The sequence below is a fragment of the Gopherus flavomarginatus genome, chromosome 10 (genome assembly GCF_025201925.1).
Source record: "Gopherus flavomarginatus isolate rGopFla2 chromosome 10, rGopFla2.mat.asm, whole genome shotgun sequence".
Classification (NCBI taxonomy): Eukaryota; Metazoa; Chordata; order Testudines; family Testudinidae; genus Gopherus; species Gopherus flavomarginatus.
The window spans coordinates 40,412,272-40,437,949 of record NC_066626.1 but is presented as its reverse complement, the minus strand read 5'-3'; the positions used below and the strand labels follow the sequence as shown (position 1 = coordinate 40,437,949).

The 25,678-nt window shown below is 43.8% G+C and overlaps 1 protein-coding gene across 2 annotated transcripts in view; it reads right to left on the bottom strand.

Annotated features, from left to right (window-relative positions):
* Positions 1-25,321, bottom strand: part of WIPF1 (WAS/WASL interacting protein family member 1) — a 94,786-nt gene extending 69,465 nt beyond the window's left edge. The window contains exon 1 of one of the 2 annotated variants that reach the window (XM_050969025.1): positions 25,104-25,321. The gene's annotated coding sequence lies outside the window, so the exon portion shown is untranslated. Of the gene's footprint in view, positions 1-335; positions 407-25,103 lie in introns of those variants that run through there. The other variant, XM_050969026.1, reaches the window with a different exon arrangement.
* Between the last annotated feature and the right edge of the window lie 357 nt (positions 25,322-25,678).

Below are 25,678 nucleotides of genomic sequence, written 5' to 3'. Positions count from 1 at the left end.
AATATAAAGAATCTAAAAAGACCCCTCCACAACAACAACAAAACAAAAGCCAGACAGTAGTAGTGTTTCCACAGTGTAAATCTGATTTAATAAATTCATATTTTTTAAACAATTCAAGTCTACACCATCCCAATGCAGCACGCCATGCTAAATGCTACTTTTTCATGCTCAGAATAATGCCTCCATGTTTGTTCTGTAATAGCTCACGCTTACAAACAGCTACCAACATAAGCGTTCTGCTAAAGCCCTCCTAGTCAACTGTTAAAAGGGATCTTTAAGAATGCATGTAACACATCTTTAGAGAGGTTAGAAATAGCCATTTCAGAAAGACTAACCTGTGTCGTTTAATCCGTTGGAAATCACCAAATACTGAAGTTCCCCTAAATATCTTCTAGCTTGTTTCCTGTAAGAGCTGCATGTGACATCACACTTCCTCACCGCACCTTGTTAAACTTGCCTCACTTACTGGGCAGAAGCATATGAAAAACTACAAACATACTTAACCGCAATGTCAGGATGAACAATTCACACATTTCTGCATAGCCAGAAAGACACCCAGTACATTTGTTTTGGGAGCTGTTCCCAAGGGACTGAATGGATCACTGTATGCTGCTCATTTACGTTAATGCTGCATTTTGATATTGTGATGCTGTTACAATATCATTAGCTGGCTTTTTTTCTTAAAGGGAGCATGAATGGCCTCATCAGGCAGTAATTAGGTAGATTTGCACTGATGCAATAGCACATGATTATGGGAAATTTCCATCTGAATATATTTGCTCATAGGCTTGTAAGAGTGGTAGTATTTAGGCTTGAAGTATTCATTTTGCACAGAGGCAGTAGGTAGTAGAAATTTGTTTTTTTGGGAAAATAATTGTCTTCAGTACAGACGAAGACATACACATCATTTCATCACCATAATTTACCTATTTCACAGGGCTGCTGTAGGAGTAATTATTTAATGCTTAAAAAGTGCTTTGAAAATATAGGGCCAAACTTTCCTCTCATTTACAGCAGTGTACATCCAAAGTAACTCCAGCTAATGATGGACTTGACAAACAAGCTGGGATAGAACTAGGGTGACCAGATGTCCTGATTTGTTAGGGACAGTCCCGATACGTGGGGCTTTGTCTTATATAGGTGCCTATTACCCCCTCCCCCATCCCGATTTTTCACACTTGCTGTCTGGTCACCCTAGAACGAACATACACCGGGTAGGAGAGGGATGGTGTAAGTTCTGGATATGATTACATGGTTACTCAGTAGTTAGTGTTTTTGAAGTGTGTTTTCATCAGTGATTTGAAGTCAAGAATGGAGACCTGAGAAGTAGATTTTGGAAGAGCATTTCAGTCCTAAGTGGCACCATGGAAGGAGACACAGATGTTTTTGAGAGAAAGAGTATCAAAAGCTGCCATCGCAAATGGAGCAGAGAAGGCATGGAAAGAGGAGAAACAAAATATTGTTATGCTGGAAGGTGTTAAGGGTGGCCATCAATCACAGACCTGGTAAGAACAGAAGGGTGTCCTAAGCATCCTTCATTTAAGCTAACTGAAGGAATAATTAAATGCCTCTTTGTTTTGTGATAACTGAAACAATAGAAGCCATCACTGAAGGCAAGTGCCACCATGGCAAAGCCGGAGTAGAAGCTAAGCCATATGGACTGAGAGGTTTCCCTAGAGCCTCACTGCAAATGCAGGGGCCATGGCATTGCATGTATCTATGTATGTGAAAAAAAAAACAGAAAGCAAGGAGAAAAAGTGTGCAAACACAGAGAGAAGCAATGGGAGCGTGGCCTGGGAGGAAGCCCAGAGAGTGAGCTTTGGGCACAGTACTTGCCGAGATGGAAGACTTGGATTTCTGGATGAGGAAACCGCTTCCTGTTTGTTTCTACCATGTTCAAGAAAACCAGACTTTTGCAAAAAAAAAATTAGGGGGTAAATTAACAAGAATGCATCAAGGAAATAGCTGAATCATTGCATTAATTTCTCCTAACAGAAACAATCTGACAAGGCCCCAAATATTGGCTAACTGCTCAGGCTAAAAGATGCAACAGTGTAGAGTGATTTCTTAATAGATATATTCTGTCTGCCCAAAGTTCTCTGAAATGTGGAAGGAATCATTCATCTAAAAGAGATGATAGACTCCTCCCCACTTCCTGGAAAAGCCATTTTTACTTCCTGTTTGTATTGTCTGTCCTCATGAAGTGGGTGCTGTGTCCACATACTTACATAATAAGCCTTTCATCTGAAGACTTCAAAACATTTTACCTCAAATGGAGAAGTACTAAACCCATTTTACAGATGGAAAAAAAATAAAGTACAGAAAACCTGCCTCATGTCGTAAAGTGAGTGACTAGCAAACAGATCTGCCTCCTAGCCCTGTGCTCTTATCACTAGGAAAATTGCCCCAAACTGGTATAAATTGTTGTGGTGTAAAAGGAGTTCAGAAAGAAACAGATCCATTCCAACCGGGAAAGCAATGCCAATTCAAAACTTAAGAAAATTTGGCTCCTGGATGTTATGTAAACAATCCTTCATGAAAGCACGGAGAATAATATTTTTCCAGGAGAAAGGCACAACTACACCCACAAAAACGTGTGTACTAGTGTCACTGGAAAATAGGCACCTGCCTGCTAAATGAGTACTTGTGCATGAAATTCCCATTTTGGGTCCACAAGTACCTGTTTGTGCATGCACCTGCAAGTTCCTGTGGTTGCACTGTATGCATGCATCCGCAACCCTATGTTTGCAGATACCCTTGTTGCACCCACCATGGAAAATCTGGGCCCAAATGACCAAATAAAGGGCCTAGTATTACTTATATTGGAAGATGATTTAGAGCACTGTGAAATGCCTTCAGTAAGAATAATCTTTCTCTGTGAGCATGCTGAGACATTCTGCTCTGTATGCCTCAGCACTAGAGGAGTAAGGGGAAATTGAAGAGTTCATGAACTTGCTATTTGTTTGTTCACAACACACTGCTCCATTGTACTCATCTTCAGCTGAAACTGATCCTTTAGAAGTTTTTCAAGAGTAACAGTCACTGCTGACAAGTGGTGATTTTTTTTTTATTACATGAAAAAGGGCTACATTTATAATGGCACATTTAACACGGGAACTGCTAGTTATAGATAGAAAGCTAGATCCTCAGTTGTGCCAGATCTTAGCTTTGTGCAGCTCTGGGGGGGGGGGGGGTTGGGGGGGCATACGTAGCTCTGTACCCTCAGAGCGGCTTTAAAATTATGCCTGACCACAGTTGTTCCCAAGGAGCCATGCCACAGCCAGAGATCAGAATGCAGCAGCACTCCACATCACTTTCCCTATTCTGAGGTGGAGCTCTAGCTATACCACTCCTGTGCCATCAGGGGAATTTACTATACCTCCCACATAGCTGGATCTGCTGGTTTCTGGGGGCTTTGAGCCACCACTGTAGCCTAAGGATCTAGCCTGTTGTCTGTCAGGTCTGCCCTCACATCTTCAAAATACGGAAGGAAACATGAATCTGAAGGCCATGATGCCCATCTCCCACAGACAAGCTATTTGTTTCTCCTCTCTCATCATACAGATCATCCACATCAGCAATGTGGAAGCTCTACTCCAGCAGATCTGGGAGTACTTCTGTCCCTTGCAGGGGATTCCCTATGGTAACCCAACACATTATGAGGTGAGCCACCCATTTGCAACTAATGTGGTGTGTCCTATACACTGTGAAACAAAGTCATCCCTTCCTCTTTTGAGGGCAGGATATATTTAAGTTCCTCCTGATGTGCACCCATATAACCAATGAAGGGGTGGCATATGCAGTAACACGACAGTAAATTACAGGAAAGGACAGATTTTACAATTGGTCCTGATAATCCCCTCATTGATACTACAAGATGCAACAGTAACTTACAATTGAAAACGAGACCACCCATATTAGGAGTGAATCGTGGATGTAGCAAAGAGGATGGCAATACACACCACTGAGAACTGTTGTTGCAATGTCATATTATGATACTTTGCCACACCAGCACACTTAACAGGCTGATTGAACCTTTGGGCCAAAGGTCACTGTGCAGCTTATTAGCATGTGTACCAGTACTGTGTACCATCCATTATTAACACAAGCAGATATGCTATTGTAAGATGCTAGTACCCGTGACATTTATACCAGTGTTTGTTGTCCCAGATGGGTTGAGAGTGTAAAATGAAAATCATAGGATGTTTGAGGTTTCTGACTTGAAAACAAGTGCACAACTAGTTCAGGAAAATACTTGTGGGTATACTGGATAATGCAATATGCACAAATGGGGAATACTTAGTCCCAGAGTTTACTTGTGGTAAATACGCCAGATCTAGTGCCTGCCTCAGAGAGCTGGACCATGCATAGCTGTTGTGTAGAAATTCACATATACTTAACTAATATGACAGTCTGCATACACACTGATTAGTAAAATATTATGAAAAATATTTTCTATTTCTAATGTTCCCATCACAGCCATAACTGGTCCTGAAAAAGCAAGACATACATGAATGCAGGAACACTACAGAATGTGGAACTGCTAACAATTAAGTAAAGAACCATATAGAGATACCTGACTGGATATTTCTGAGGAACTTCAAAATATAGTAAGTAGTGTTATATCTTATTTCCACATGCTTCATCTCATCCTCTTGTCTGAAGCAATTTGGGATTGACGTCTGAATCACTGACAGAATGTTGTTTAAATGCTTGCAAAGCTATATATATCTTAAAAGCTATTTCATTTATAAAAAGAAAGCATTTTAACATATAAAAATATTTACAATGACCCTGTGATGAGTTTCTTAAAAGGACAGCATTTTCATATTAAGGGCTAAATAACCTCCTACTTCCATTCTTAATTAAATAGCAACCATAATTACTTAACATACAGCTTTACTTTAACACTCAAAGGCCAACATATACACAGATATTTTAAGGACAGGTTCTCTTAATGTTGAATATTAAAAAACAAAACCAATAATCTTCCAATATCACACAAATTGGGACACTAACAGAGTGGTGTTCAAACTTCAAAGCAGGCGTATGGTAGGCAATATATTCTGAGAGTTATGTTCAGGCATGGAAATTGAGACTACTCAATAGTTTATAATCCCTGCTGTTTCCATTTCCTCTTGTTCATTATCAGCACAGATGGGGGCTGTAGATTAGTAAACAGTGGGAGTCTGGTATTGGGGTGAACTAGAGCATGTGTGATATAGGGTTAGGTCTCCTGTTGGCATCACTGGTTTGTGCTGAGATTTGAATATTTAATGGATGCCCAAGAGGCTCCTTCACAAATATCAAATATAAGCACATTTTCCCATTCCTTACATGGTAGAATGATGAGCAAACTGAGTCAAAAAGGACTTGAACTGAACCTATGAGGGCCAAACATTTTGAGGTCACTTCCTTTAGAAAGAAAAGTTTTCATTCATCTCTGCTGATATCATTTGGAAGAACTGAAACACCACAAAAACAAAACACATGGTTCTCGTGCCATTTCTGACTTGTGTGAAACCAGGAATCTTGCATCAAAACCTAATGTGGAGAGCTCATAAAAGGTTCAGATAAGTGAATTTTGAATGCTTTTCCAATGTACACTTCAAGCTCTTTAGAGGTTTGCACCTAAAGTTATAACAACTAAGAGGCATATGCAAAAGGGAGACTACATTTTCTAGTTTCCGCCCACTGTTTTAGCTACAGGATGCCCAGTCATATACCTAAATCTTTGCTTGGTACCACAAAGAGATCGAGAAACTTATAAGCTTTCCCACATACTTTAAGTGAGTAATAGTTGCCAAACTGACAAATACTGCTCTGGAAATGCTACTTGTTTGGCTCGGGAAAAAAAGGAAATAACATGAATATTAGAAAACTCTCAAAGAAGTTCTGTAAATTTTTTTGGTATTATGATCCAGTAATTGCATTAACTACCGCTGCCAAAAGATCTAGATAGCTGTGGAAATTCTATGTTGGATTAGAGGACTCAGAATTTTAGTCTAATCTCAAGAATCAAACAAAGGACTTCTGTTACGATGAACTGAATTGGTGGCTGTTCATATCCATATAGTATTTGATTTCTAAGTCCGCAGCATTTCTAAATATAGTACTCTCCACTTGAGTAGAGAGTAAGATATGATCCATTTTCTCCCTGCCCCCCCCCCCCCGAAAAATTGGCCATGTTTACTACAGAGAAATATAGGGCCTCACACTTCTCTCATTTATTCCAATGCAAACCAGGGGTCTACCTACATTGACTTCATTGTAGTTACTAGTATAAAACTCTTGGAAGTGAAATCAGAATTTGTCCCATACTCACCTTCCGGGAAGCATTAGAATGGAATCTCTCCAACATTTTTCTAGAATATTGGGTTGCTAGTGACATGTCTGCTAGCTACTTATCCTTTTGACTACATTGCCTTTAGATTGTGGTGAAGGTGGTGGTAAAAGGAAGAAGTTCAGTGCAGCAGCAGCAATTCCTTATTAGCAGCCATTATGAGTTCTAAAGATTGTTCATACCAGAAATGATATGATGTGATCTCAAGAGTTTCTGTAGCGTACGTATTTGGATACAGCATTCCTTACAAAAATCAGAACTCACATTGACCTCAGATGAGACTCAGCACTCAGCTAGAACAGATTAACATAGTTCTCTTTTCCAAATTCTTGAATCACAAAATATTTTATATTCACTTTAGGCCAGTTTTTTTATTTTAAAAATATGTATTAACAAAGTTGCATACATTCTCCCCCATACATGCCCTTAGAATTTGTGAGCTACTGTAACTTACACAGAGGCAGAGCTTTTAAGGCCAGAAGGGATATTACTTATCATCTAGCAGAGTGTTTCCCAAGAAAAAGATTGTGACCCACTGGTGGGGCACAGTAAGGTTCTAGGTGGGTCTCAGGCCTGGGGTGAAGGGAGCAGTAGAGAGCAAGCTTACCCCACGGCAGCCACTTCTCTGCCACTGGGATGGGCCTAGCTGCCCACTATGGGTGTTGTGACCTGGTTCATGGGTTGCAGTGCCCCTGAAAAGAAGTGAGGAGGTGGCAAGTGGTTGAGGAAGAGAAAGACACTGGCCTATGAGTTTGCTTCCATCTGAACCCTGCCTGAATTTGGACCCTCTCTCACACGCACAAAAATTCCTACCAGTGCTATCACCAGTGGGAACAAGAGAGGACGTTTACACTGTAGACACACCTACACTAGCGTGGCTAAAAATTGCAGAGTAGATGCAGCAGTGCAGGCTTCAACAAAATGTGAGTAGGCACTCAGCATCCCTGGCATACTTGTACAGCCTGAGCTAAAACCCACGCCACCTCTCTCTCCTAATATCTGCAGCTGTGTATATGTCTACCTGAGCTGCAAATCACACCTCAGACTGCAGTGTGTATGTCTCAGTGTGACAGTCTGCTAATAAAATAGTGACTTGCACCTCTGAGGACTTATGGATAGCATCCTCTGCTCCTTTCTTAGGTAAAATTGCCAGCAATTTCACACAAATAGGAGCTTTAACTCAGTGAGGAATGCAAGATCACAGTCTGTTTCCATTAGTTTTTAAAAAAATATTCCTATTAATTAGCCTTGGAGACTGAGGTGCTCCATTTTATTCAGAGAGGGCACATACAGAGTGCAGGCTCAAGGCCTATGCATCACTGAAATCCCACTTCAGTCCTAGGCAGGGAGCACAGGCAGCCTGCATGCAAGTTTCCTCAGATCACCATGTCCAGTGTGCATGTACCCTGTTCTGAAATGGATGCTTGCTTGGGCTGAGGGAGCAGTTTAGGCTTATGCTGATTCAGTCCTTGACCATCTCATGCCTTTCAACATGAAAGCAAGCTAGCTAGCACCTCTTCTGACGCAGACACCTGTCCCACTAGAAATAGATGTGAGACAACTCATTCTCTCACCAAACAGAAGCTGGTCCAATAAGAGATATGAGCTCACCCACTTTGTGTCTCATTTCATGCAGACCATCCAAAAGCCATTATATGGGAATGATGTTCAGTTAGACCAACCCGGCTGAGATTCAAACTGCTAATCTAGATGTGAAAGGCTCTTTGCCTATCATCAGTGCCTGGCTCCAGATCCCCCCTTTCAACCAATGTTTAGTGAATTAAACCTGAAAAGTTTTAGGGAACCACCTCTCTATCTTAACAGAAAAGTATGTGGAATTTTATCCATTATATAAATAGAAGGAAACAGTTCATTGGAAGGAAACTGTTACCCACAATAGACAGGGGCTGTGGTGGGTTGGATAGACTGGACTCCATACTGAATTTGGCAAGCAGGAGGAGCCCTTGAAAATGCAGCCTAAGAATGAAAGATAAGGCAGCCATCTGGTGTTCTGGCTTCAAGCAATCTGGCACCAGTGTCAAGTCAGCAGGACTTCTGTGGAAGAATCCAGCCAAGTGTAAAAGGCAGTAAGCATCTGATTATTCAAAGATGAAAAAATAAACAGTAGAAAGTTAGGTCCTCAGTGGAGATGGGAAATATTGAATTTGTGCTTGAGCAGATGGATATATGCATTAACAATGTTATCTTGGGACAGTGAGGACCCTTATCACTGTAGATTTTGAAGATAGGCTGTCTGAAGAGTTCTGTTAGGTTATTACTTATAGAGTAAAAATATACTACAATCCCATTTCCAAAACTCATCATAACTAAGTTAGATTACTTCCCTCAGGGCTGTACTATACTTGTAAACCCAGAGCACAGAGAATAGACTAGCAGCCAAGGGATAGTGCTAAACCTCCCCTCTCCTTTACAAGTTAGGGTGCCCTAGGAGTGGGAAGGGCACTGAGGTGCAAGACTCTCAGTAGTTTTTATAGAGATTCTTCCTGTGCCAACCCTCTCTCCCCCATTGTTTGAGTTTTCTATGGGTCAGAGTCCTTAAGGCATAAGAGGCATGGGTATGGTGTTCTTTGGCCTGACTGGCAGGTACGCTACAGGTAATGTGGGCATGCCTCCAAGCATTACCACATGCTACAGGAGATTACAATGTAACTTTATCCATTTCCCTGTTATTACCAGCAGCAGACTGAGCTAAACCAGCTGTTAGACAGTATGTTTATAGCTACAAGGTTACATGTAGGCTTGGGATATTCAATTTAAGTCAGTAGTCGTTGGTCAATGTCATATGAAAACAATATCCATTCACAGCAGTCCTTGAGTGTAGCCCACACTCACAGGGATATAGTATACCAGTTCTGGGGCTACGCAGGGAGCCTTTTGCAGCCCTGCTCCCACGGCCTCACTCACTCACAATCTGTCACCTGGCAGGAACTATTCAGCACCAGAATGACCTTCCCCATGTCCAGGAGTTTGTCCTCCTTCAAGTCCTGGCCAGGGGTCTCTGCTCTGCCCCACCAGGACCACAGTCTCCCCTATACTTTAGTGCCACAGGAATTAGATCCTTGCAGGCCCAGAGAGTAGTAGGCAGCCCTGACTGGAAAACTGAACAAAAAAAAATTATTAAAATTGTTAAAAATCATCAATATTAACTGCTGAATTCACAAAAAAGAAATAAAACTGAATTCTGCCAAGCTTACTTCTGATATGTTAATAACTTAGATTTATGTTAACTCTTTGATGTGTTTAATAATTGTCCAAAGTTATTCTCTCAGTTAAGCAAAAGTCCCATGTAGAAGCTTTTTAAACTTGGATTCCCATTGTGAGTACTAGTTTTGAAGATTCTTGACCGCCTATTTGTGTCTGATGCTCCCAAATCAAATATTACCCCCCGTAAAACTATGCTTTCAACAACAAAAGTCCTCTAATTGTATAGCTGGCATTATGCCATACAGAATCCCTTAGCAACACAAACTTCTGGGAATCAGCACTGATGTGTTTTATATCTAAGGCTACTGTGGCACAAAGGGTCAAGTACCATTTAAGAAATGAAGGATGCAGGACCTGACCCTTCAATCTTTGTGTGCAGGGAGGTCAGAGGGAAGTCCACGGGGATTTTACATGCAAAAGGACTAGAGGATTGACAGCATAGGGGCTACTGCATCATCCAAGGAAAATCAGCTTATCCACCTCACCAGAACAGAACAGCCTTGTCAGAACCACATTCCAAACACTCCACAATAAAGGATGCTTGGTGCACATGAGCTTTAGGGGAAAAAACAAAAAGCTCAAACACTCATCCTGCCCATCTCTTCAGGGAGTGAGTTTTTAAAAAACAAAAACGATTACAAGCTCTTTTATTCCTTAAGAATTTTCTAGAGGCAGATGGGACCAGATCAGAACCGCTAATGGCAAGGCATACAGGACAGGATTTACTGTGCTTGCCGAATGCATGAAGATGGTCAGGGTAAAGCACAAAGCCTCTTCCCCTTTCACACTGTGCAGCAGCTGCATATAGTCCCTGTCCCTGCATTACCAGATTCCCCGAAGTGGGTCGGGCCATGGTCCCCCAATACATCAGCCAGCAGTAGGCCAGGCACACAGGGAGTAATATGCTCTTTCCACTGAAGGGGTATAGTAGGCAGGCGCCCCAGATCCCCCGTGGGAGGATGTGTGTGTTGTAGAACAGCCCAAAGGAAAGAGTCTCCAAACCCAAAGGATCTGCAGGGGCAGGGACAGCCTTGCTTGGGCATACCCTGCTGCCGTTGTCTCTCTGCAGCACCTTTTCCATACTGCCTCTCCATGGGTCGGGGACAGAGTGGAACAGGAGTTAGTGCCACACCTACCAGTGTTCACTCCAGCTGGTGTTGCTATAGGTGCATCTGTCTGTTTCAGAGGGGATTATGCTGCAGTGAATGGCTTCTCCTTGGCCTTGCCAAGCCAGACAGCCAGCACCACCTACAACTGGCATTTGGGGGCATCCACAAATTGTATGCGTGTCTGTGTCGTGGTGGTGGAGAAAACACACCAGGGGAGTGTTTTTTGCTCCCCTCCCCCCATTTTACTTATATTTGCCTCCCTTCATGCCTTACGGTGGAGGGTCTTAAATGGATGCAAAACCAATAAGTTAGTTTTTGTGTAGCACTTTGAAGTTGCAAGGTGCTACATTACAGAAGTATAGAGTATCATTACCATAATTTGTGGTCTCTAATGGCCACGCTTTTGACACTGAAGGGAGTTCTTAAACTGAACCAACTTGGTTTTTGGCTAAGAATAGAGTTGTCTTGCACCACTCCTACTGTAAGCAATTCAAATCACTACGGCTTTTCCCCAGAGAAAAATTTGTTATCAAGATATTGAGAATTGGCCTACAATATTCTAGTCTGGGCTTCACACTGACACGCAACAGCAGCTTTTTACCCTGCAATGCACTTGGTAGAACATCTGCGTTCTCACATTCAATGCAATTTCTCATTTTAGATTAATAAAAAAGGAACTTTTCCAGTCATCTTGTGCTGTTTGTCAGTCATGGAACACTTCACATTCTAGTTCCCCATAACCGGGGGGTAGTTTGTCTTCCTCTTCACTTTAGTCAGAATACACAGACACTCACATGCAGGACACGCTAATGAAAGAGAGGCAATGTTAAATCTCAGAGGGCCTGATTATGCAGGGTTCTGATTGGGAGTGGTGGGTGGGCTCTACCTATTAACCAGGACACTTCTAGTTATTGCTCTGACCCCATTTTATCTACTTTAGGTGTCTCCAGAGGTACAAAGAAGCATGTGGTCTTATATTCTTCACTTTGAAATGCAGCATGGTGGGGAATTTGAAAGAGAGACAACATTAAAAAACTTACATTCCCTGTTTCAATCAATTTACCTCTTTTAGGGGTTCCTCCAAACCCTTCTTGAAACCTCAAAGACCCCCTTCATTTTCTTCCCTTGAGTTACTTCCACCATATCAGTCCCACTTTTAGCAAAGGACTGAATCAGCTCTCTTCAGAGCCCATCCACGCTGCTTCTGGAGACCTGACATGCTCTCCCAAATGAAAGTCACTCAGAACTTGGCTCTCCACAAGAGGATATGTTGTGATGCCACTAGAATGCCAGCCCAGCCCATCCAAAAGAACTTCTAAAATAAATTTTGCTATGAAACAAAAATAACTCCTCTATTTTCCACACAGAGTCACCTGTTTAGAACAAACACAGAACTTTGATTTGAGAACACAGAAGCAGGGTCCTTGGGAGGGCCATTGCAATGTGATTTGTTGCTTCTTCTTAGAGAAGCAAAACTCTGGGAGTGGTTTGTTTTCTTTTGAAGCTTTATGGTGTTATGTACAATTTCAACGTTTGGCACAGCTGCATGTTTGTTTTAGCAAATATATTAACACTCTGAGGCCAAACAATAAGGGTCTCAGGTGTTCTGAGCACAGTACTAGAAGCTAGGAGCTACAGAGTTCTAGACCAGGTTCTGGTGTGCACTCTCTCTGAGGCCTTGGAGTGCATCACCTCACCTCTCCCCCTTGATTTCACTATCTGTAAGATCAGAAGAGGAATACTTTTATACCTACCTCACCAGGGTAGTACTATTTGAATTACCATAGCTCCCAATTAGGATCAGAGCAGGGGCGCGATGACCAGGGGGCCCACTTTTCCCTTGCCTTAAGGGTGTGCAACCAGGGGGGAGTGGGGCAGAGAGAAGCGAGCAGAGTCTTGGGGGCACAGGTGGAACAGGATGGTGATGAGTACAGGTGGGGCCTCGGGGGGAAGGGGAAGAGCGGGGTGCAGGACCACAGTCCAGGCAGTGGTGGGCCCCCCTGCTTTTATGGAGATTCTTGATCAGAGCCCTATTATACAAACACAGCCCGTCCCACAGACGTCGTATCTTGTCTTAAATTAGATTGTAACAAGTGAGTGTAAGAAACAGAGAGGGATCATAACAGCAATAAGAACATGGAGTTATAGACTAGCTATTTGCCCGGCTCTGTGGTTCTGGGTCATTTAAAATGTTTTGCAATAAGCAGTACAGGTAGTGATGCCCATGGTTAAGGTTGCCTGACACTTCCCATTGTAAGATCCTGTTTTCAGTTGCTTATACCTTGGCCAAACTATTATTTGGGCTGAAATTTTTCCATGCTGGGTGAGTGCCTCAGGACGATATTTTTTAAAGAAATAGTTCATCCAAAGTGGTTCAGCCATTTTCTTGACCTAGTTCTGAGAAAAAGACATTGTTTAGCCCATGTTAAAATACTCTTACCCTCATTTCACTGAAAGATTCTAGCGCTTCTATGCTTTGGAACAACGGCTTGAAATTTGGCAGGGAGAAGCCACCCTAATGTCAGGGATGTGCTTTTGCTATTCCTGTGCAAATCAGCCCAAATTTGGCCAAATTATGCTCAGGAGAGACTTGATAGAGTTTGGTAGCTGAAGATTTAGTATGCACTGAACATGCTCCAGCCCAGGACTGCAGGGACTGAGACACACTTTCCCCTGCAATTGCTAGGGGTCACTATGGTGCCAGGCACAGGGACTGAGAGCAGGAAGACTGTCTTTCCCATGCCTCAAAGCTCCTCCTGCTGGTGCCCAAGCAGTGTGGAACAGGAGGAGGCAGCTGGAATACAGAAGGGTGAGAAGGTGGACTGGGAGAAAGGGGGACATGGACTGGAGTCGGGGAGGGCTAGGGGGGACAATAGGGTCAGTAACCACTAGATACACTTCCCTCTCGGAAGCATGAATTGAACCCAGGATTCTTGAGTCCCATCAGACGTCTGCTGTCAGCAACTATCTGTGAAACCCACTGAAAAAAAAAGTAGCCTGTATCATCTCCCTCTAGTGGCTACCCACTGTTAGGATATAGATATTCAGGCCTGTCTGCAAAGGCCTATACTTTTAAGAATTTAGGTGTATTCTTATCACTTAGCTAGTTATAGAGGTATAAAAGAAAGAATCAAAATCACTGTCTTTAATGGTCTTCTCTTACTGTGACAGGCTAAGGCCTTCAGCTAAGATGTAGTTAGGCAGCCATAAACTGGGAAGTGTATGGTCAGATCCTCACATTCCAAACTAGTCACATTGAAATAAGGTGCTATTGGGCTATTAGGAATACAGTCCTGCCCTGATATTCCTATCACCTCCAGAGAAACGGAAGAGCCTAGAAGATAGCATCCTGTCTGGCAAGAACTCACTTATCAATAGACACAGCTGGAAAACCCTTATGTCTGTATAGATGTAGTTGTGAAATCCTCACTTCTGTATTGTTTTGTATGTTTATTTGCATGGTCTCTGTCCGGCTCTGTAATTGTTTCTGTCTGCTGTATAATTAATTTTGTTGGGTGTAAACCAATGAAGGTGGTAGAATATAATTGGTTAAATAACCATGTTACAATATGTTAGGATTGGTCAGTTAAATTTCAGTAAAATGATTGGTTAAGGTACAGCTAAGCAAAACTCAGGTTTTGCTATATAGTCTGCAGTCAATCAGGAAGAGGGGGGAAATGGGAACAGGGACTGGGGATGGGGGAATTAAAATCATGTCTTGCTAAAGGGGAAAATGGGAACAGGGGATGGGAACAGGAACAGGGACACAGGCAAGGCTCTGTGGTGTCAGAGCTGGGAAGGGGGACACTAAGGAAGGAAACTGGAATCATGCTTGCTGGAAGTTCACCCCAATAAACATCGAATTGTTAGTGCCTTTGGGTATTGTTGCTCTCTGTTCATGCGAGAAGGACCAGGGAAGTGAGAGGGTGAAGGAATAAGCCCCCTAACATCTTGATGCTGACCCACAATGAGGATGATAACCTACTAAATCAATTACTCTGTTCACTCAAGTGGCAGAAGTTGGTGGATCTAAAAGTGAAGCATGTGAGAATCAATATGTTCCACAGAACCTTTTTCCAGGTTTTTGGCTTTTTTTAAGGCAAAAACCGCAGGAAATTAGATCCAAACAAGTATATTAGAAGAACATTCAGGTCATAAAGTCAAGCACTCAGAAAAGTAAGGAAATACCAGCATTAATGCTGCTTGTGCAATGTGGCTGTCAGGATGCCAAAATGATAGTGATCACAATGCTCAAGTTGGGAGGATTAGTAAACGTTTGTAAAGTGATTTGAAAATGACAAGAGCTAAATATTTAATTGTTGACCTTGTCCATAGAGTCAAATACTGGTCAGTCCAGTAAATTTGATCAGAAAATACATTTTCACAACAGACTTCTACTGGCTTTTCTAAACATCTCAGCGGGGGGTTGAGTCTTTTTTAGCAAAAGGAGGAAGAAGACAGCGTCACTTTCTTTTCCCACCTCTCTCAAGTACACCTCTACCCTGCTATAATGCGACCCGATATAACATGGATTCGCATATAGCGTGGTAGCAGCTGGGTTTGGGTGGCGCTTTAAAGGGTCTGGGGCTCCGGTGAGCCCCCCTGCCGCAGCCCCAGGATAGCGGCAACAGGGCTCCAGCGGTGATTTAAAGGGTCCAGGGCTCCCCGCAGCAGCCGGAGTCCCGGACCCTTTAAAACGCCACCTGAGCCCCGCTGCCGCAGCCCCGGGGTAGTGGCAGCAGGGCTCAAGCAGTGATTTAAAGAGCTTCAGGCTCCAGTCACTGCGGGGAGCCCGGGCCCTTTAAATCACTGCTGCCCTGCAGCCACTACCTCGATGTAATGGAGTTTCAGCTATAATGCAGTAGGGATTTTTGGCTCCCCACAACCGTATTTTAGCGGGGTAGAGGTGTATTAAAGAAATCAGATACCAGATATGAAACCTGCTAGATTTCAGGTTGGGTTACCCACAAAAAGGAAGGCTCTTCCGGCATGCATGGGAAGTTCTCATTAGAAGCCACACATTTATGGCTTTGAATGAACTGTTCTCTGCTCTAATGGGAGCTGAAAAAGCATCATCTTGAATTCAGCTGTACCAGGTTATAGATGCCAAGGCCCTGGCTCAGATCTTTAGCTCACGCACATTTCACTTGGTACAAGACCAGAAGGGGGCAAAAAGCTGTTGTAATTTACATTCAGCTTCCACGGCTCTAAAAGGCCATTCTAGGAGCTGGGGATTGCCAGGGTCTAGGAATGTCCCAGGGCTTGTCTACATCACAAAGTTGCAGCGCTGGTGAGGGGGTTACAGCGCTGCAACTTAGGAGGTGTACACATCTGCAGGGCATCACCAGCGCTGCAACTCCCTGTTTGCAGCGCTGGCCGTACTCCCGTTTTGTCTCGGGTGTAGAGGATCCAGCGCTGGTAATCCAGCGCTGGTAATCAAGTGTAGACACTTACCAGCGCTTTTCTTGACCTCCGTGGAATAAGCAGGTATCCCAGCATACCTGAGGAAGCCTCTGGTAATCAAGCAGGTCTCCTTCCCTGGTTTGCTCTCGCGTTCCCCGAACCCCCGAGCAAGCAGGTCTCCTTCCCTGCGGTTTGCAGGGGGGTTCGGGGAACGCGAGAGCAAACCGCGGCGAAGCTGGTCTCCTTCCCCGGTTTGCTCTCGCGTTCCCCGAACCCCCGAGCAAGCAGGTCTCCTTCCCTGCGGTTTGCAGGGTGGTTCGGGGAACACGAGAGCAAACCGCGGCGAAGCTGGTCTCCTTCCCCGGTTTGCTCTCGCGTTCCCCGAACCCTCGTGCAAGCAGGTCTCCTTCCCTGCGGTTTGCAGGGGGGTTCGGGGAACGCGAGAGCAAACCGTGGCGAAGCTGGTCTCCTTCCCCGGTTTGCTCTCGCGTTCCCCGAACCCCCGAGCAAGCAGGTCTCCTTCCCTGCGGTTTGCAGGGTGGTTCGGGGAACGCGAGAGCAAACCGCGGCGAAGCTGGTCTCCTTCCCCGGTTTGCTCTCGCGTTCCCCGAACCCCCGTGCAAGCAGGTCTCCTTCCCTGCGGTTTGCAGGGGGGTTCAGGGAACGTGAGAGCAAACCGCGGCGAAGCTGGTCTCCTTCCCCGGTTTGCTCTCGCGTTCCCCGAACCCCCCTTGAAGCCGCCCAACAGCGCTGCAGTGTGGCCACATCTAACACCACTTGCAGCGCTGGTTGCTGTAAGTGTGGCCACTCTGCAGCGCTGGCCCTATACAGCTGTACTAATACAGCTGTAACAACCAGCGCTGCAAAATTGTAGATGTAGACATACCCCCAGGCATGTCCCCTTGCAGCACACCCTTCATCAGTGAATAGAGGGCAGCAGTGTAGGAGCTGCTAGAAAGGCTCTATGCTACCCAGGGGATTCTCCTAGGCAGGGAAAATCTCAGGTGGCTGGATCTGCTGGCTTTATAGGGATTAACAGGATTAAAGATTTAGTGATCCAAGTGTGAAGCCAGAGCACAGTTCTAAGCTATTGGGGCAGGACCTCTGGTTTGAAAAGGGACGCCCAATTGAAGCCACATTTCTTTGAAAACCTTTCCCCTTCAATTGTTACAATTAACACCTAAGAGGACTGTTACAAAAAACAAAATATTTTTCAGATTGTTTTGTACATTTGACTGCACTTTGTATGCAGCCATTTCCATGGTCTCTGTCTGTGTGGGGTTATCCAGCAAAAGGGAAAACCACCAAAGCTGGAAAATGTGATTGTATGACAGGTCAGCAGGGAGACTGAGAGGACATGATCTACAACTAAATTTTGACTCTTTAGATTTCAAGTTGACTGTGTTCCCTTATGTATCAGTAATTAGTGGCTGATGTTGGTAAACAGAAGTCTCAGACATATTGAACATTATAAACATTGGGACTTTAAGTTAACTTGGATCAGTGAGCCCTGGACGATCTCTCACATGGAGGGATATTTCTCTAGTCAACTATTTCTAGTGTACATGTGTCCCATTTGAGGACTCATTTTCTAAAAGACTGAATAGTTCAGCTTGCTCTATCAGTGAGTGTGTCTAATCTGTGATACATTTCAGAGCACAAGCCCTTCAGTTTATCACTACCATTGCAGTCTGGTTTATGGGCAAATCAGCTTTATTTATTTGGCAGACTCAGCTGCTACAGAGTAACTCTTGACACACAACTCTGTTTACCACGTAGCACCACAATACATTGTCTGAGCTTTGTAACACTTGTATTGACAATGAAATGACACATTATTATGTCTATTTCTGTGACTTAAAGGATTTCACAGCTTTCAGCTCATACTTCTGCCCTCTTAAGATTTTGCTGTCCATTGCAAGTTAGTCACAAAGCCAAGCTCTCATTATGGTGTATAAAATGGACAAATCGGAACGAGGCAAGGTTTTACTGACTTTTTAGCTATGCTTATATAACCTAGAAGAGTTTCACAGATGCTAGCAATTAGCAGATGACCTGCACAAGTTACGTTCTAGGCAAATAATTTTGCCAATAAAACAGAAAAGAAAGTAGAATCCTGCTTCATCATTCACAAAGAGCTACTGAAAGAAAAGCAATAGATATAAAAATTAAGTTGAAGCTTCTCTCTATGATTCACTTTTTCTCTTCTTGATACAATTCAGCATAACATAACCAAGAGCTGAATGGACCCTTGTTCACAGCATTTGGAATTCGAAACAGAGACACAGTTAACTCTGCAGGCTCAATTCCCAAATGGTGCCCTTGAATATGCTGCTCTGTTTACTTCTAAACAATTTTTACATTAAAAAAGATTTGAGTTTTTTTAAAATGCAAGTTTTAAACTCTGATTCTGTGGATGACTTTTAAAAACATTAAAAAAAATAGAGCATGACAGATGATTAACCAAAATAAGTTCAATAAAGTAGAATGAGAGGCTATCCTCCTCTCTCCCGATAACCCCTGTTGTTCACTGATTTATAATAGTTGAGCAGTGGGAGGCGATAGCCTATGTTGAGAAGCAGTGTAGTTTAGTGAATAATGCACTAGCCTGGGAGTCTAGAAATCTAGGTTGCATTCCCAGCTTTGTCACAAAACCTACTGTATTACCTTAGGAAAAATCACCTCACCTCTCTGTGTTTCTGTTTCCTCTCCCCTGTCCCCAATAAATAAATAAATAAATAAATAAAATACATCTCTTTGGAAGTCTTCTCTATTTAGCAGTCTAAACTATTTGGAGGTAGGGAATTGTCTTTCTATGAGTCTGTACAGTGTCTACCATCAGTCCAGTTCCTAGTGGCCATCCTTCCACATGGCAGCCTCAGCAAACAGAGGCCAAAGACTGAATGGGCACATAAGTTTTACTCCCCTGTCAAGACTAGAAGTGCTCCCCGCCAGGTCAAGGCTGAAGTATATTAGTGGAAAAGTCTCCTCTGCTGCTCCCACCTTGTACCTACACTGCTGCCAGAGTACTTCGCATTCCAGGGTGATCTCAATCTCACACCTTTAATCACCATTATGTTCACCACAAATATTTGAAAGGAGAGAGACCCCCAACTCTTCCAGAAAGCATAAGTAGAGTTGCCTGTGCAACAAGACATTTGAAGCCAGAAGAAAAAATGCTAAGAAAGACACCTAGGTCTAGTATGCAATTGGCTATTTATTTAGCCTCTTTTCTTTTCCACTGTACAGAGAATATCCTGTACTTTCTTTACAGCTAAATGTATGTTAAAGTTGGCACTAAATGTAAATAAAAATATGTAATAAGTGCATGGGGGGTGGGCAGTCTTCAAAGGATACAAGCCCTAAGAGGAGGAGGATAGCGTACACATGCTACGGAAAGATTCAAGAAGGCAAGTATTGTATAAACAGCTTAAATAAACCAAAGGAATCTGTGTTTTTATATCAGGAGGGTAAATTAGCTACACAATTAGGAGTTTTAAATCCAAATTTTAGTTAGCTGTAATTAGAACCAAATGCTGAAATAGATCCTAGGCAGGCACTATAACTTGACAGTGTTAACAATCCACTTTACAAAACAGGCAGGTCAAGCTATTGGATGTGTTTCCAATTTATCTCCTAGTAGGGCTGGGCAAACTTTCCACTCTCAACTTCATTACTCTCTCAGATTTGGTTTAACCTGCTCCCACAGTATCAACCTCCTCTCTTACCAGATACAATCTGACACACTCCAAGTCAGTGGCAGGCAGCCTGCAGTGGGAGTTGGATTGGACCCTGAGAGAGCAGCTCTTTCAGGCCTTTGGGTGTCATTCTGTTATAGCCACAGGCCTTTAGTCGACTCATCTTGCAAAACCCCCACGTCGAATGCTCTATAGCATCCTTTAAGGTTCAAATCTTAAGACTCAACAGCAGTTGGTTGTTATTCTCTTAGCTTTAAATGCTGCTGAGACCATCTCTATTATTTAATTATCCAACTCCTAACACTGAAGTACTGTGGTCCGGACACTGATTTCATTGTATGTTTTCTTGGAAAAAAGTATCGAGATGTATAAAACATGCAAGTAGATGTATAAAACATGCAAGAACTACTCATCACTTCCCTAATAATTCCACACACACAAAAATATATTTACTGCTACTTTCTTGCAATAGCTCTGCAAATTTCACATGCTGCATGCTAGTGGCCAAACCGTATCTCATGTTCAGCCTTTATCTATAGTGTCAGTGTTACAGCTCAGAGCATCAAACTGATATTGCAAGAAGAATGGCGGCTGGAAAAATCTATCAATATTTCATTATTTTTGTTCAACAATTTGTGCAGTACAAAGCAGCATTCTAGACAACTTCGTTAAATTAGATTTTTTTTTTATAATGCATTTCCCTGGGCTATTTGGTAACTGGTACAAGTTAGTGACTTGCATGGTTGATTATCTGACAAATGATTCATGATCATATAGAAGACTGTGAACACTTTGCTATGCACTTGATGCAATACATCGTATATTTTCAAGACTTATTATTTAAAGCCATTTTAGTATTTTCCCTTTAATATTGCCAAGTATAAAAGCTATCCTGCCCAAAATAGGTGACTTGTTTGCAACGTATAACAGCAATGCTTATTTGAAATTTCTTTCAAATGCACGGAGACTTACTGAGCAGTTGTGAACCAAGACACAATCACACTCCCACTTTACAATACATATTACACCAGATCCAATGCTTAAAAAATTAAAACTACACCACATGCAGGAATGAAGTCACAAAGTAGAAAGTGTCTAAATTAGTCCTGAGGTGTAACGTTAACAAGAAGAATAAGAGAAATCAGTGGGGAGAACACCCACTTTTAATGAGAATGGAAGTTTTACACCATTTCACAGCAGCTCATTGTTAGGCTTTGGATACGTGTGTTACCCATTTCACAAGCTCTTTAGACAGGTTTCCAACCCCCTGCCCTTCTTTTTTTCCAATATCTTTTCTTTGTTTCCAAACAGTAACTCCAAGGTCCACATATGCAAGTTAGTCAAGACTGAAGTGAATTTTTAGTTGCAATGCAATGGCACCACTATGATATATTTGGAGACAGTGTATGCTCCTCTAGGGAAGAGCTCTGTTCCTTTGGGAGATGTCTGGATTATTGTTTCTGGGCTGCTACTATATTAACAGCCAAAAGGTACAGCCTTTTCTGCTTCCAAGAAAGCATAGCAATTTTTACAAGCAGAGTAACAACGTGGTAGCTGTAAGAACTTCAGTGAGATATTGGCAAGGGACAATAAAGGAGGGATGTTGCAGTCTTAGTGTCTCCTTCACAAAGAGGCTAGGATAGCTCCCACCTGTCATTGGCCCCTCTAGTATCTTATATCTGGGGTCTTATTCTTGTCTTAGGTGAGGCTGTGGGGAAGGGAAGAGCACACATCTGCCAAAGGTAAAGGCTTGCTTCCAATACAGTTCAGATTTACTTTGGGTCTCCACTAAGCAAAGAAGCAATTGTGTAAGTAAGAGGGCTAGAGTCCAGATGCAGTTATGGGACCGTGGTGTGCATACTTCAGGGGTGAAAAAGGGAGAATAGTCCCTTGGAGTTTTTTATTCCTATAGGAGACATAAGGAGATCTGCTGCCATTCAATGAGTTGTGTGTTAATGTAGAAAGTTACAAGTTACATTTCAACAGAGGATACTGAAGTTGTTAGAGAAAAGTTATCTTGTTGCACTCTAATATAAATGCTTGTAATTCCCATTTCAAGGCAGATGGGATGGTAAATATTGAAATATTAAGCTGTATCCAGAGCATTAGGAAAAGATTTGCAAAACAAAACAAAAATCTGCAGAACTGTTGCTTCTTGCCACCTTTAGTTTCAAGTTAGCTATACAGAGTGTGTTCATCTGAAAAGGAATAACTGAGGTATGACAATTTATTATGGTAGTGGCTAGTTGCCAACTGAATCCAAGAGTGAGGCCCTCCTCTGCTAGACATTGTATGAAACATAGAATAGAGATCGGTTTCAGAGTAGCAGCTGTGTTAGTCTGTATCCGCAAAAAGAACAGGAGTACTTGTGGCACCTTAGAGACTAACAAATTTATTTTAGCATGAGCTTTCGTGAGCTACAGCTCACTTCTTTGGATGCATAGAATAGAGACCGCAGTCCCTGCCCCAGAGAGCTTCCATTCTGAAGAGAAGACAGCCAAATGGGTTTCTTTAACGTGTCATATAATATTCCTAGTATATTTGTTTTCACTGATTGTGGACGAGAGATTGGGCAACATAGTGATTTAAGTGGTAACTCAAGGGCCTATGCAAGTGACAGACACACATTAAGGGCCAACATCCCAATCAACTCCATGGGAAGAAGATAACATGGGCAGAAAAGCAGCAGAAGAGAGAAGTGGTGAAGAGACAAAAGCCTGGTTTACATCTAAAATGTAGGTCAGGGGTAGGCAACCTGCAGCACGCAAGCTGATTTTCAGTGGCACTCACACTGCCCGGGTCCTGGCCACCAAGCTGGGGGGGCTCTGCATTTTAATTTATGTTTAAGAAGGTTCATTTAAAATTTTTAAAAACCTTATTTACTTTACATACAACAATAGTTTAGTTATATATTATAGACTTCTAGAAAGAGACCTTCTAAAAACGTTAAAATGTATTACTGGCACACGAAACCTAAAATTAGAGTGAATAAATGACGACTCGGCACATCACTTCTGAAAGGTTGCTGACCCCTGATGTAGGCTGATCTGTCCACATGCTGAGGGATGTGAAAAATTCACACCCCTGAGAGATGTAGTTAAGCTAACCTAAGTGCCAGTATAGGCACTTCTAGGTCGATGGAACAATTCTCTTGTCAACCTAGTTACTGCCTCTCCAGGGGGTGGATTTACTACAGCGACAGACCAACTCCTTCCCTTGCAAGTGTCTACACTACAGGACTATAGCAGAATAGCTGCAACGGTGCTACTGTAGCGCTTGTAGTGTAGATATACCTAAAGTACTGTCAGGATAAAAAACAGCAGCAGCTGGAGACAAAAAGAATGGAAGAAGAATAACCACAGAGACTGTCAAAAATAGCCAACCATCCTATAAGGGTACTATGCTACCATCCTACCATGCTTCTGCTGGAGGGTTTTCTGTAAAAAAAGGTTATTTTTCCTATGTAGCTTTCCTCTGACCCTCTCAGTCTTTCTGTTCTTGTTCTCTTCTCATGTGTTCCTACTGGCCAGACACGAGGGAGCACATAAGAACAGCCATGTTTCTCCCACTTTTCATACTCCTTCCCTATGTGTGTTAAGAGCACAGAGAATCCGCTTGTGTTCTTTCTACTATAAGCCATGGTATATGCTATGCTTAACAAGGCTGTGGGTTGGGGCAGACCTGCAGGCTGTCATTTGCCTCAGCTCACCGATAACCTTCCATTTTCAGAGAAGATGAATCAAAAAAACCTATCTAGGCAACACCTGAAAGGAGTCTGATGGTCACCTTGGCTCCCTGGTGAATGTCTTATCTCCAAAACCTCCAGACTCTGCGGAGGAGAGGTATGGAAAAGGGGTGGGGGGAAAGAGGTCAGGAGAGAGGCATTTTAGCCGAGTATCATGGGAAAATCTTGCACATCACTCCTATATGCCTGGCTCTAGCCAGATGTATTTCCCCTTGTCAAGCAATGTTTAAAAATAAAAAAGTGATAACAAGAAGTTCCATGTTTTGGAATTCTGAACAAGTGTGTCTCACCTAAAGTCACAGGGCCAAATTCTGCTCCAATATTGGCTCAATTGGTCGTACACAAACAAATGGGTTGCAGAAACAAAAGACAAAAAACACTTCAGATTCTGAAGTGAATGTAGATCAATTTAGTGATTTCTGCTTGAGTCTACAAAAACAAATAAATAAAGCAGGCAAGCCTGAAACAATAGCACGGAGAGATGTGAACTGCTCCATTCATCTCCATGGGGTGTTAACTCTGAAGCCTAATTACACAATTTAAAATATCAGCATATACCATTTAACTGCTGATCAAAGCACTTCATAAAATGGGCATCTCTCTTTTTTCTTACAATCTGCACAATCTACAGAGGCAGCATCTTAGTTTGGTGTCACAAGCAGAAGGAAGGAGCTTAATTTGTCCTGGCCTGACCCCATTCCTCCAGTCTGATCTGGCTGCATGGGATTTACAGGGGCAGAAACAGGCATTCTGATGTTAGCTGGGACACATCTGCTTAGGATAGGGCAGAATTAAGGCTTTTAAGGAAGGGCAGCATTTGGCCCCACATCTTACTAATGGAATGGACAATCCAACCACCCTTCATCCAGTCGCCCCTCCAAAAATACCCCAACAACAGAAGTCCAGAAGGCAGAGCACAAAGAAAGGAAAATCAGAAAAGGGTGGGAACAAGAGGGCGCACAGTCTATGCAGACGGCTGGGAAGAGCGGGAGCTGCTTCAGAATGCAGGGAGCTTATCCAAGGGTTAGACAGACAGGTCTGGAAAACAGAAAGAGGCAAGAATTCAGCTTCAGTGTCAAGGCACAAACACAGGCGCGGTGCCTCTCGCTCGCTCCCTTCCTTCACAAGGAAGTCCCCGACTCGCAGCCTGGCCAGGCCAGCCCGCTGCTCCGCCAGACACGGCTCGGCGGCGTGGTGCGGTGACAGGCAGGCGGGGACCTTTCCCCCACTCGCAAACTTTGGACGAGCTGCGCAGGCTGCCCGCCCTGGCCGGCCCGGGAGCGAGGGGCGCTCCGGGTCCCCGGTGCCTGCGGGCGGGGAGGCAGCTCCCGGCCCGGGGAAGGGAGCCGGGGCAAGCGGCGCGAGGCTCTGCCCACCACACCCGCGCTGGGGGCGGCGGGGGATGGATTGACAGCGATTAGCGCGGCTCTGAGCACCACCAAGCCCCGGCCCCTGCTCCCCAGGGCCTCTTCAGACAAACCCCAGCGCCCTCCGCCGCTGCCAGCCCCACCCAGTGACACCACTCCCCCTCCCCCACCAGCTGGGGTCAGCCCCAGGAGCGGGGACCCCCTTCCCCTTACCGCTCTCCGCCTGGGTCCCTCCGGGCTCCCTACGCCCCGGGCGAGGGAGGCAGCGCTCGCCTCTCAGCCAGCCGCTGTAGCGACCGGAGCATTTTGGGATGGGAAACGATTTCTAGAGCCCGGGAGCGGCTGAGCAGCAGCAGCAGCAGGAAAAGCTCCCGGAGCAGCCAGAGCAGAACCTGCCCAATGAGCCCTCTTCGCTTCTGCACATGTCCCGACTCCGGAGCTGGTCCGAATGAGCATGTGCGACGTGTCTGCACATGCCCATTAGGCAAGTGACGCTCCAGCGGGGCCGATGCCCATCTCTTGTCCTTGGCACCGAGCGGCTCCTCGCAAGCGCCGTTGGCCGGGAAGCCCAGCCCCGTTGGTGCAAGGGCAGGAGCTGGGAACCAGATCTAAGGGAGCGAGCAGTAGCGTTCGAGCCTCAGCTCCGCTGAAGAAATGTTATTGTCTTAACACAGCTGCCCCTTCTCTTTCTAGAAAGGAAGAGTTCTGTGTTTTGGATTATAAATAGCGGGAGCTGTATGTCCTTCCCTCCAGCCTTTAGTATCATCAGCAAGGGACGCAAGTTTTCT